Raw genomic sequence first — 13,357 nt, 5'->3', positions numbered from 1 at the left:
GGCTTTTTTAAAATTAAGTTACTTTAACAAAATCAAACAGACTTTATCTCAATGTAAACATTGAATGTGAATAGATCCAGAAGACAGCAGATACTTGTACAAAATTTGAGACAACTTTTTCTTACAATTGTATACAAAATAGAAGAAAGATAACTACATTTGTACACTATAGAAATAGCCATGATAGTTATTTTAAATTTTTTAACCTGCACTTTTAAACGTTTATATTGACGAAAAGACAATAGTTCTTTACCATGTCTACTGTATGTACATGAGACAAGAGCAGACCAGTTGGCTCGATAACTTAGGAGTGTAGAAAAAAAGCATAGTTTGGGAAATTGTAACATGCTTACGAATTTTTGGAACACTCTAAAAATTGGTGATACAAAAGAGTTTCAATTTTGTATTCACATGGTTTTTATGCCCCACCTACGATAGCAGAGGGGCATTATGTTTTCTGGTCTGTGGGTCCGTTCGTCTGTCTGTTCGTCGGTCAGTTCGTCCCACTTCAGGTTAAAGTTTTTGGTCAAGGTAGTTTTTGATGAAGTTGAAGTCCAATCCACTTGAAACTTACATTGTAGTTTACATGTTCCCTATGATATGATCTTTATAATTTTAATGCCAAATTAGAGTTTTTACCCCAATTTCACAGTCGACTGAACATAGAAAATGATAGTGCCAGTGAGGCATCTGTGTACTTGGGACACATTCTTGTTTTCATTTTTTTTTATCAATATGCAGCAAAGATTGACAGTTTTTAAATTTCAGTTTTACAAGATTCTAACACAATTTAACATCTCGATAAATTCTGAACATAAAACATTGTGTTTTGCATGTACAGTATATTTCTGTTATGTATATTATTTTATTATTGACTTTTTCGACTCTATCATAAGAAGAGTGAATTGTCTTGTGTTTCCTTCACTGGAAATCTCACTGCATATGGGATTAGTAATGAGTTACTATCCTTTCAAAACAAGAAAGAAATCTGAAAGGTTTCAACACAGGAAGAAATTGAAATAAAATCATGAAACAAATTTTAAGCTAACAAGTTGTTATTGTTAGCATTTGTTTTTTGTATAGATAAATGAAAGTAGGTTTTTGAAACTAAGTATTGAAGACTTAATCACTTTGTTTGGCTGCTAGTATAAAAAGCACATGTGAAGATAATTGGTAAGATAAATTGTTACACAGTGTGCTGGTGATCTAAATGGGATATATATGGGGTCAGTAAATTCCATAATGGGTGAGAGCAAAGACCAAATCCCCATATGGAATTTACTGCTTCGCTCTCACCCCATATGGAATTTACAGACCCCATATATATCATATAAGGTCACTAACACATCATGTAACTAATAATATATGTACATGTAGGTCCATTTATTATATGCACATCTATAAAGCACAATGAACAGTTCCATTATGCTATAACCTTTTCACTGTTTTCGGTGATATGTTGTTTTTTATTTGTATGGTAAAAAAAGTGCATGTACACTAAAGACCTGAACATGGACCTGAAAATATTATGGTCCATACTCCATTTATTCAGATGCAATATATTTTTCACTTTTCAATGTATTATCTACAAATTTGGATTTTGTTACCAGTGGTTACTGTAACGTGACTGTAAGTATTCCTCTCCATCTATTTCATTTTATTCAAAATTCTGACAAAATTACAATTTGTCTTTTCACAATGCTTTTAATTTATTGGAGAGCAATACATAAGTCAAGTCAGCGTATATGATTTTGAATCTATTTAGAAAAAAATATTTTTCTGATGCCAAAACAGAATATTCAGTTCTATCAAGTATTGGTACAATATTAATAAGACAACTATACAAACCCTTGGTTTTGTGGATTTGCTTGTAATAATCTCTTTTTCAAATAACAAATAAAATTCACTGTACCTTGTTATTTGAATATTTTTTTTTTCAAACAGCATTTGTGATAAACAATCACTGTTTCATAAAGATGGACATGTTTTGCTGTTTAAAAAAAAAACTGGACATTGTTGGGCGTTTATGAAAAGGAACACAAATTAGACTTCCTACACATATGTTTGGGCTTACAGTGACAACTCATGGACACTTTTTGAAGATTAGACACGTTTCTGAGTGTTATATTTATATTGTATATATGTACATTTGTACATGTTATATTCATGAAATTGTATGATATCTAACAAAAACATAGCTAGAATGTTAATGTAAACTTCAATTATGTCTTTTTCCTTTCAGGTATTCAGTCAAAGAATTTGAATTATGTATGTGGAATTTGTGATCTCTCATTTTGGAAGAAATCAGAACCAGAATCCCATTTAATTGTACATAACAATGGAAGTAAACATTATAGGTGTGAGGAGTGTGGGAAATGTTTTGTACAAAGTGCTACACTGAAAAGACACATTAGACTTCACACCGGAGATAGGTTGTTACAGTGTAAGGTGTGTGATAAAATATTCACTGTACCTTGTTATTTGAAAAAGCATGAAAAAACTCACCTCAATGAAAAACCCTACATTTGTGATAAATGTGGGAAAAGTTTTGGCCATAAGGGCGATTTGCGGCGACATGAACGAATTCATTCTGGTATAAAACCACATAGTTGTGATAAATGTGGTAAATGTTTTCAGCAGCGAAATTCATTGATTAATCATATAAGGACACATACTGGCGAAAAACCACATAAGTGTATGACATGTGGACAATGTTTTACAGCTCGCCCAACTTTAGTAAGGCACATGGCAGTGCACAGCAGTATCAGAAGTCATCAGTGTGATTTATGTGGAAAGAGTTTTGTCAGAAAAGGTGATTTAATTCGCCATATTAGAACTCACAGCGGTGAAAAACCATTCTCATGTAGTGTCTGTGATAAATCATTCTCACAAAGTCAGGACATGAAAGTTCATATGAGAATTCACTCTGGTGAGACCCCATTTTCTTGCTCAGTGTGTAGAAAAAGTTTTTCTTCTATGCGTTTAGTACATCGCCACGTAAGAGGTGTTCATAATGAAGAAGCAATATTTGTATGCCTTATTTGTGGAAAGAAATATAAATACAGACAAAGTCTGCTTGTTCACAGTAAAGTACATTTTCAAGGAATGTTATACAAATGTTTGATGTGTGGTCTAGAATTTAAACATAAATCTTCATTAAAAAGACATGAGCTGAAACACAAAGATTTACTCTGTTTGACCTGTAAAGTTTGTAATGAGAATTTTTGCAGTGAGGAAAACCGCACCCCCGGAACCCCCCCCCCCTGGATCCGCCACTGGAACTTTATACACAGTACTTGTTAACACAAAATTCATATCAAGTATACATTTTGGTAGTCAGTGTCACTTTTATGGTTCCTTTCGTATATGATATGCAAGTGGGGGCATCAACTGTATAAAAAAGAAGATGTGGTATGATTGCCAATGAGACAACTATCCTCAAAAGACCAAAATGACACAGACATTAACAACTATAGATCACCGTACGGCCTTCAACAATGAGCAAAGCCCATACCGCATAGTCAGTTATAAATGGCCCCTATAAGACAATGTAAAACAATTCAAACGAGAAAACTAACGGCCTTATTTATGTAAAAAAAATGAATGAAAAACAAATATGTAACACATAAACAAACAACAACCACTGAATTACAGGCTCCTGACTTGGGACAGGCACATACATAAATAATGTGGCAGGGTTAAAAATGTTAGCGGGATCCCAACCCTCCCCCTAACCTGGGACAGTGGTATAACTGTACAACATAAGAACGAACTATAAAAATCAGTTGAAAAAGGCTTAACTCATCAGATGGACAAAAATACAAGTGGACGTGGCCTGGTACAGTACTTATACATCCTGACACCAAAAGACACAATGAACAGATCTGAGAGTACTCGCAGTTATCTGACAGCTAGTTCAAAGCCACTAACAACTAATAAAAAAATCATGCAACTAAGACTAAACTATCAAACTGTCCCTGGGACACATTCCCAATTTATTTTTTTCATGTAAATATCATTTTTAGTCTATAACTACTGCTTTTGACTGCAGTGAATGTAGCCTGAAAAATAAAAATCAGACTAATTTTTCATTACAAAAAATGTATTATATAAATCTTGTTTATTATTCTACATTTATGACATTTTTACATGTTATTTGATGATTGCAAATTGATTTACTAAGAATGATTAAATACATGATATTTTGAGAGTCAGGATTGAACTTCCTTCACACTATTTTTGAAAAGTGGTAAAAATACGGAATTTCATAATAGTCCTGCAATGACATGAAAAGTTTTTTATATTTGACAAAATGACAAAAACCTGGGAAATACCCTTGCATTTCAAATGTTCAAGCATCGTGAGCATATATGAATGTTTTATTATTTGAGTTATATCCGTTAGTTATTGACTCAAATCAGATCAACCTTCAAACTTTGTCTTGATCTTCACTTAACCATACTTTCTGTGTTCAACATGTTCAAGGACACTTGAAGGAGGCTAGTCCAAATGTCATATATATTTGTAGGACTCTAAAGTGCGCTGGTACTCTAAAGTGCGAAGTCCACGCTGAAGTGCGATGGTCTACGCTAAAGTACGATGGTGTATCACGCTAAAGTGCGACGGCTGTTTGTTTGCTAAAGTACGATGGTTTATCACGTTAAAGTGCGACGGCTGTTTGTTTGCTAAAGTACGATGGTTTATCACGCTAAAGTGCGACGGCTGTTTGTTTGCTAAAGTGCGATGGACTCAAAGGGTAATGTTAACGGGCTTAAAGTATTAAAGAACACGGATTTAAAAAATAGTTTCTTGCGAAAGCTAGTACAAGGTTTTATGACATATTTAATAGGCTTTATAATTACTGGTAGGCTTAAGTGATCATTGTTTTAAATTAAGAAGAACGACCACGTAATTATTGCTAAAATGGTAATTTAGGTGTGACAAAAATTAATATATCCTGTTTATTATGGTTTTTTTTTTTAATTCAGGCCGGTATCACATATTTGAATAATTGGTGTAGCTTGCCGTTCACAAAGTTTATATCTATCTTCTATCTATACTATTAAACGAGAAGACCTCATTTTGTGTGTCGCTTCTCTTCCTTCCACGATAAATTAATCATCATGTCTCGGTGTTCTATAGCATTAGGTAACACTAGAACACACCCGTATATCGCGGGTCCGTGACTGAATTAAAGTATATAACTATGCGCAAGCCTTATTTTAGTATTAGTATTGTCATCTGATAAAGTCATGCTGATTATAAGATACACAGTTTTCTCTGCTTTCAAATCTTTCTGTTTGAACCCGTCGAACTGGAACTTATCAATTATTGATAATATTAATTATTTGGAAAACAAAAGGTCCTGGAATGGAGTATATTTTAATCAACAGCATTGTCCTATATTAGTTATAAATATTGAATTCTTTGATTCGCTGTTTTACGTCATGCCCGCTAACAAATTGAAAACTGTACCTATACGCCTTATTTTAGTCCAGATTTTTAGTATTCGTATTATTATCTTAGAAAGTTTAACTGATTAAAATACTACAATAGGTAACAATTTGACAATTAAGTAGTGTCAACCCTGTGATTAAGACCCGTGTAATACTATATAGCATATTAATCCTGAATACACCGTTTGGTGGTGCGCCTGTCAGATGCGGAACGTACAGATAAGGTAATCGGTAACAGGTGAATATACTATTGGTATCGGTATCGGACTCGACCCGGAACTTCTTAATTATTGGCAATATTAATTACGTGGAAAACAAAAGGGCCTGGAGTGGTGTAATTTTTAATCTACACCTTTGTACTATATTAGTTATATATAAAGTTGAATTCTTTGATTCGTCGTTTTTACGTGATGACGGCTGACAAATTGGACCTCGTAATTTTAGTATTATAGATGCATAATCGCATTTGTCATCCATTCTTATGATTATTCAGATTGAGTTATTTTTGGAGAAAACGACAAAAAAGGAGTCCGGATCTTGATTCCGTCATCAGACTGACTTTTAGTCATATATAAGACTTCCGGTTTGAAACATGCACAAGTCACGGCAACCAATCGTATGATAGATAACAAAAATGAAAAAATAAATAAGCCAATCAGAGCGTTCTCCATATCATGGTGTTTACATCACAAGAACCACAACTATTATACATCCTTAGAGAGGACAATTATTTTTCGTTTATCTACATGTAAACTACGATTAAACCACTTTACTATATATAGAGACTCTCTGTATTCTGTCTACTGTTTTCTTTGAAATCCTAGAAGCATATTTTATTATACTAATAATTGTCTGTATATAAGCAGTTACATTTATTTCATGTTTGAAGCAGTGCAAATTTTTAATTTAATTTAACTTTTACCAAAAGATGCATTGTAGCAAAGGAGAAGAATAATTGAGGCCAGAAACACGAATATAATTGAATTTAACAGAAAGGAAACAAATAGCGGACTTTGGAAAAAGACAGAGGGCTTTTGATACCTTTTATGAAATTCTCCATACATAAAATCTTTTTACAAAAAATCATCCTGCAACAGCTCACAAGCTGTATATGCCCGCGATTTCGCGGGTGTGTTCTAGTATATCTAATATGAACATCTCGTCGCAAAGTCGTCATTGTAAATTACAAATACAAAATTAGTTCTAATTTTTTGGCAGACAATTTATGATTTACGCATGGAAACATGACGTACCTTTATTTTACCGACTTTACTTTTCATCAAAATTGACAATATTTGAACGGGGACGGCAAAGTAAACTGCAACATAAACAATGATTGCAACAATGTATCCGTTAGCTTCAAATAGAAACAGGATAAAGGATACTTATGTGTATACTTTTGTATCTGTATAGTAAGATGGTAGACTGCAGGACAAAAGTCCTTCTCCTACCACCGAAAAAAAGCCACATTTGCTGCAGCCGACAAAATACGGTTATCATGTTTAAATTGAGTAATATAAAAAAGGAAGATGTGGTATGATTGCCAATGAGACAACTATCCACAAAAGACCAAAATGACACAGACATAAACAACTATAGGTCACCGTACGGCCTTCAACAATGAGCAAAGCCCATACCGCATAGTCAGCTATAAAAGGCCCCGATAAGACAAATTGAATGTAAAACAATTCAAACGAGAAAACTAACGGCCTTATTTATGTAAAAAAATGAACGAAATACAAATATGCAACACATAAACAAACGACAACCACTGAATTACAGGCTCCTGACTTGGGACAGGCACATACATAAATAATGTGGCACGGTTAAACATGTTAGCGAGATCCCAACCCTCCCCTAACCTGGGACAGTGGTATAACTGTACAACATAAGAACGAACTATAAAAATCAGTCGAAAAAGGCTTAACTCATCAGATGAACAAAAATACAAGTGGACGTGGCCCCCTACTTATACATCCTGACACAAAAAGAAACAATGAACAGATCTGAGAGTACTCGCAGTTATCTGACAGCTAGTTCAAAGCCACTAACAACTAATAAAAAAATCATGCAACTAAGACTAAACTATCAATCCGTACACATCCAACATCCCATGGATTTAGTGTAAAGACGTCATAAACAGAGAAAGACATGACCTTGTGCAATGCCAAGTTACAGGTATCGACAGATTGTAGATCCATGAATATGTATATGCATATAACATACTAGTAATATTTAGTTAGCTTTTAATTTACTGATAACAAAAACAATATTTATACCAATAAAAACAATATTCAATGATCTAATTACAGTGTTGAATAGGTAACCTTCTAGAATAAGTTTATTTAAAGGAGCGGCAAGTTTACATGGATCATTTCTAAATTTCTAAGTCATGGACATCTGTTTAAAGTTGTTAATCAAATATTCTACATTTATCTTTCGGCATGTTCATTTTTTGTTTGTATAAAAGACTGTTCACGTCATAATCCATACGTCTATACTTTTGTGAACCATCGTACTTTAGCGTGTGTAGGCATCGCACTTTAGCGGAGACCATCTCACTTTAGCGTGACCATCGTACTTTAGCTTCCCCATCGCACTTTAGAGTCCTACATATTTAAGTAACTTATGGTTCTTCATCTCTCGATCTTTTGATACCATTCTTGAAAATGAATGGATGTCTAGGAGAAATCTCAGATAACCCAGTTTTCTTTGGCAAATTGAGTGCATTGTACATTTTGGTCATTTGGACTCTGGTAAACAGTTGCTTTATTGCCATCATACCGCATCTCGTTATCTGTATGATGAGAATCTAGTGTTGGGAAGCTGTTGGATACTCTTTTTGTCCTTATACGATAAAAACACATTGAACTGAGAAAAATCGAAGGCACTAACTGTTATAATTGCTTGTTTTTCACCTAAACAATTTCGTCCTTATAGCAAACTGTGACCTTGACCTTAAACCTGGTAATCCACAACATCCAATGAGTCTTGTTCTTTCTAAAGATGCTTTTCAAGCTATGTTTTGTGGAAGTTTAACATGTAGTCAAAAAGATATACGGATAAACATAACTTTGTTTTCAGTCTCGATTTGCTGACGTGCCGGATATTTTGTCTTCTAAATCAATTGGAACCTTTCTCCCTCCATTTGTAATCATCAAATAAGTATGGTCAAGATATTGTTCATGGCTCGAGAAATATTGTTCGTAAGCCGGATTGTTCAAAAGATATCCGGAGACCAAACGAATCGATGCCCAAAAATACTGCTGTTAACTTAATCTTTGACCTAAATCAATATCAAAGTAGGTCAACCTGTTTAACCAAAATACGAAAACTCAATAAAGACTGATCACAGTCCGGTTTCCACTAATTCAGTCTGGGAGAAAACAACTTGACCTTGACCTTTGGCATACTTATCAAAAAGGGTCGTGTTTTTTTCAAACTTATTTTGTTGGCGGTTAGGACAGATGGTTAAAATATCTCAGGACCGACCAAACAATGAAATTCTTAACCTATATAATTATGCTAGTTAGTGTGTGTTCTGATATTTTAAATTGTAGAATCAATCAAGCTAAAAATTTATAGAAAGCTACCTTGATTCTTAAAAAAATCATGACATTCGTGAGACATTTTTTATTTTCTTGCTGATTACATTCTGAAATATGATGATTTTCTACATTTACTCTTTCGATGAACAAGTAAAAAAAAAACACTTTTATCTCTTAAAGTTTCATTCTTATCCAAAAGGCGCTTTGGGCTTGGACACTCTTTTTTTGTTTTTTTTTTCTTCACTTTTTAAATATAAAACACCAATAAAAAAAAGTGGTGTTCATGGCCAAAGTGCATGTTTTATCCTATCCCGATGGCACATACATTGAATGAGCTGGCATGTCAGTAACTGCTAGAAGTCTGTTGTTATTTATACATATTATTGTCATTTTGTTTATTTTCTTTTGTTACCTCTTCTGACATCGAACTCGTACTTCTCTTGAACTGATTTTTACTGTGCATATTGTTATTTTTTACACCTTACAAATATAACAAACAATTCTATTGGATAACACCTTATCACGTGACATGGTATAATTCAGTTAATTTTCATTTAACCTATTATTCACCGTCGAATAACCTTTTGAGTGTCTAGATTTGCATTCGAGTAACCTCCCATGAAAATGACGTCCCATACGTAAAAAAACAAAATGTCAGCGTTCACGTTACACTGACAGCCCATCGAAACGAGGAAATAAGGCGTTGGAAGTGGAGTGCCAGCAGCCGATGTTATCTCTCACAGAGTAACGGATCCTTTTCAGGGCCATCAATATTTTACAAATAGATTCTAGATACCTTTGTTGTACATTCGAGAAATTCTAAAACACAAATGAGGTATTCTCAAACGTCATTTGTTTGTCATGTAAAAAAATGTATTTGAGACAATATCTGAAAAAGTCTAATTTTTGGAAATAAGAAAAAACAAAAAATTTTTTTTATATCCAGGTGTAATGATAAGTCGTTATACTAAGGCTATTTTTTTTCTTATTTTTTCTGTAGACTTAGCTTTAATTTTTTATAACCATGCATTGGCAAGCTTGATATCTCGTAATTATTTGTCAGTAACTAAATGTACGATGATGTCCCATACGGAACCTTCTGACCTTGTTTGTTTACATTAAAAATTCAATGGCGTCAAAATCACGTGATGTCAATTCGTTATATCCAATCAAATTGCTCTACTGTCAATTAGGGGATTTTTCAGTCTACGGCAATTACGTTATTTCTTTCTGGGATATTGCTTCAAAATAGTTTGCAATAGTTCTGGGTTTTATTCAACAGGAAAACTCTTTTTTTGCCATCCCTTTTGACATAAAGGGAATTTTGTATGAATATTTACCTACAGTCATGATGGTCAGAATATCGATCTTTTTATAATGAATAAAAAGAAAATTCTATGAAAAATAAATGTAAATTGTTTCTTATTAACCAACTCTATATGCCTGTTCAAAATTATGGCATAGACATCGTTTTTTCATATAGTTTTCCTTTCATTTTGGTTGGGCTTTTTTCGCGGGAAAATCGCGAAAGAGGTAAGGAGCATGTCATTTTTAAATTCCTAAAAATACGATTTGCTTGACCTGTATTGCCTGCCACAAGATTGATGACGCTGAATGGAATGTACACAAAGCAATGGAGGCAGGAAATGGGATTTTGTGAAGTTCTAGAATGTTTTTAAATATTCAGAAGTTGGGATTGAAACGGGCATTAGAAAATTGGCATTTTATGGCAATAATTGAGAACAACAATGAAAACTTACCTTTAGAAATGTTTTTTTATTCAAAAGTGCAGAAAAAACGTATTTTGCACTGTTTTTCTACGCCAGAAGTACCGTAGTGACATCAATGCGGAGTTTCCCCGTTTGTTAAATTCAAATACAAATACCTAACGAACTGACAAGATGAACGATCTTAGACTACGGTAGGATACCCAGTATTTTAATAGCACAAATCGAAGAACACACATTGGGGTTCTAGGAACTGTTGTCTGTAATTCGAACAATTGTTTAATAAGGAAACAATGGAAATTTTAAAAATGGTACAAAAAAAATCCAGTTCTTTCCTGTTGCCAAAGTGAATCAATTTTAAAAAGTTTCTAATGGGAATAAGGAATAAGTTTAAGACACTATTTGTGGTTTACTAGTATATCCTGCAATAGTTTATCAAATGCCAATTATTGATTTTAGCATTTGCAATACAAAAGGTTTAGAAATATACTTAAATATAGTCAGATATGTCGGTAACATGAAAGAATCTTGAGTAACAGCACAACGGTTTCAGGACAGAGTTGGTGACAGAAAGGATTTTTCTGCTTTATTTTAAAGTTTAAGAAAAATACATCATTTTAAATTGGTCACAATTGGAAGATAACAGCAAACAATGTCATTTATCCTTTGAAACTGTATTTGTAAGATGAAAAATCTGCCTAGGTAATGAAAAATTCTAAAATAAATTCCTTTCTGTTACTATCTACTATACTAGAATTGCACAATGTTCTCTGCTGTTATCAAAAGCAAAAAACCTATTTTTTTATTCAATATACTGTATATTATTTTGAAATTTATTTGATATGGTGGTGATAACTTATATTAAATGAAATGGTTGGCATATAGTAGATTAACTTTTCGATTTATCGGTGCAATTGTCTTTAACATCCTTCCTGTTACTGATGATGGTTATGCTGTTCTTTTTATCAGGTAACATGACAGAACGTAACAGAAAGGAATTACGCGATAGTTTTTGTACTTTTTATCACATTAAATGTAAGTGTATTTCCTGTGACATATAACTTTTAAAAAGATGATATAAAAACACACTTAATGCTGTGGTGCACACTTAAAAATATTCTCAGAAAGTGTAAGAAAAGGCTGTAACAGGATAGAACACCAATAAGTATTTTTCTATAAATTCTTACCTTGGATGGGCTTGAATTTTCAAACCTGGCTGCCTTTCCAACTATTTCTTTGTACTAATGCATTCAGGAAATGATGCTCTTCACAATACATAATGGGAAAATAACTCTTGGTCTTGTAAACGTTTCCACAGGTAAAAAAAAACCAGTGGTAACAGGAGGGAAATCACCCCTGGGGACAAATTTTTTTTCTCTTAAAATTTGCAAAATTTTATTACATGCTATAGTTATAATGTAAAAAGACAAATTAGGGGCAAGTTTATTATATAATATATCATATATGTGAGAATCGGACGCCTGTTTAATTAATTTGGATATTATTAGAATGATTTAGTTTTCAAAAAAACACAGGGGACAACATGATTTTAGGGGGGGGGGGGGGGGGTTGAACATTTAAATTACAATGTTTTATTGGAAGAAATATAAGAATGAGTGTTTAATTGACAGGACATGGTGCATTATATAATTTAGTTTATACTGAAACTTAAAATTTTCAAAAAAGATGGTTGAATAAAAAAATAATTGCTGGTGAAGTGCGGGACATGGAAATTAGACTTTTTCAGATATTGTCTCATTTACTCAAATTGCTGTAAGCAATCAAAAGACCCTTCCATTGTTAGTTCGGTATAATAAAACAATTGTGGCCCGTTGAAAAGGTGAATATCCAAAATTGTAAACCCTTAAAAATTGAAAATTAATTTCAAATCATATATACGACAATCCAATATGAGGGGTCAGTAGAAGCCTTTGGCTTATGTAACGACCCGAAGATAAAGGTATAAAGGTATAAGGTATAATGAGGGCTTCTCGTGTTAGGCAACAAGCACTTGATTTTCTAGGGGGAAAAGGGAGGGGGCTATGGATTTTTTTGGAAAAAAAAGTTTGTTTCCAGTTTTGGGAGAGAAAAAATTTTTTTTTGACCCTGAGGAAAAAAAATTGTTTGTTTGACCTTCAGCTGCCACTATATATGTAATTTTTGTTAATTATGTGGCTTTCTTGTCTGCTTCAGACACGAGGAGCTCCTTGAGTACCGCCCCTTGGTGTCTGTTGCAGTAGGGAAACCTACACTATTCTCAATACCTATTTACTGCAGTGCATGTTATTTGCTGTGAATATACATGAACTTTTTCCATTTGTGTTTGTTTTTCTGCACCAGATACGAGGAGGATTGTTAGAGCTTTTAAGATCACAATCCTAGAGCATCGTCCCTTGGTGTCTGTTGCAGCTAAATAATCATTCATTTTAAATTTTTACATTTTCAGCAAAATATTATAAAATCAAGTAAATAAATAAATGGGGTTTGCCACATCTCTGGAGTAGCAACTCTCAAATACTTTTTTATTTAACAAATAATACCTGTATGACTATTTCAATAGTTTATTTTACAATGTTATGTAAAACACTGTATGTTGTATCAATTATATATGTTATGTGTATATGCC

This window comes from Mytilus galloprovincialis, chromosome 4 (assembly GCF_965363235.1).
Source record: "Mytilus galloprovincialis chromosome 4, xbMytGall1.hap1.1, whole genome shotgun sequence".
NCBI classification, from domain to species: Eukaryota; Metazoa; Mollusca; class Bivalvia; order Mytilida; family Mytilidae; genus Mytilus; species Mytilus galloprovincialis.
Note: the sequence above shows the minus strand (reverse complement) of the source record.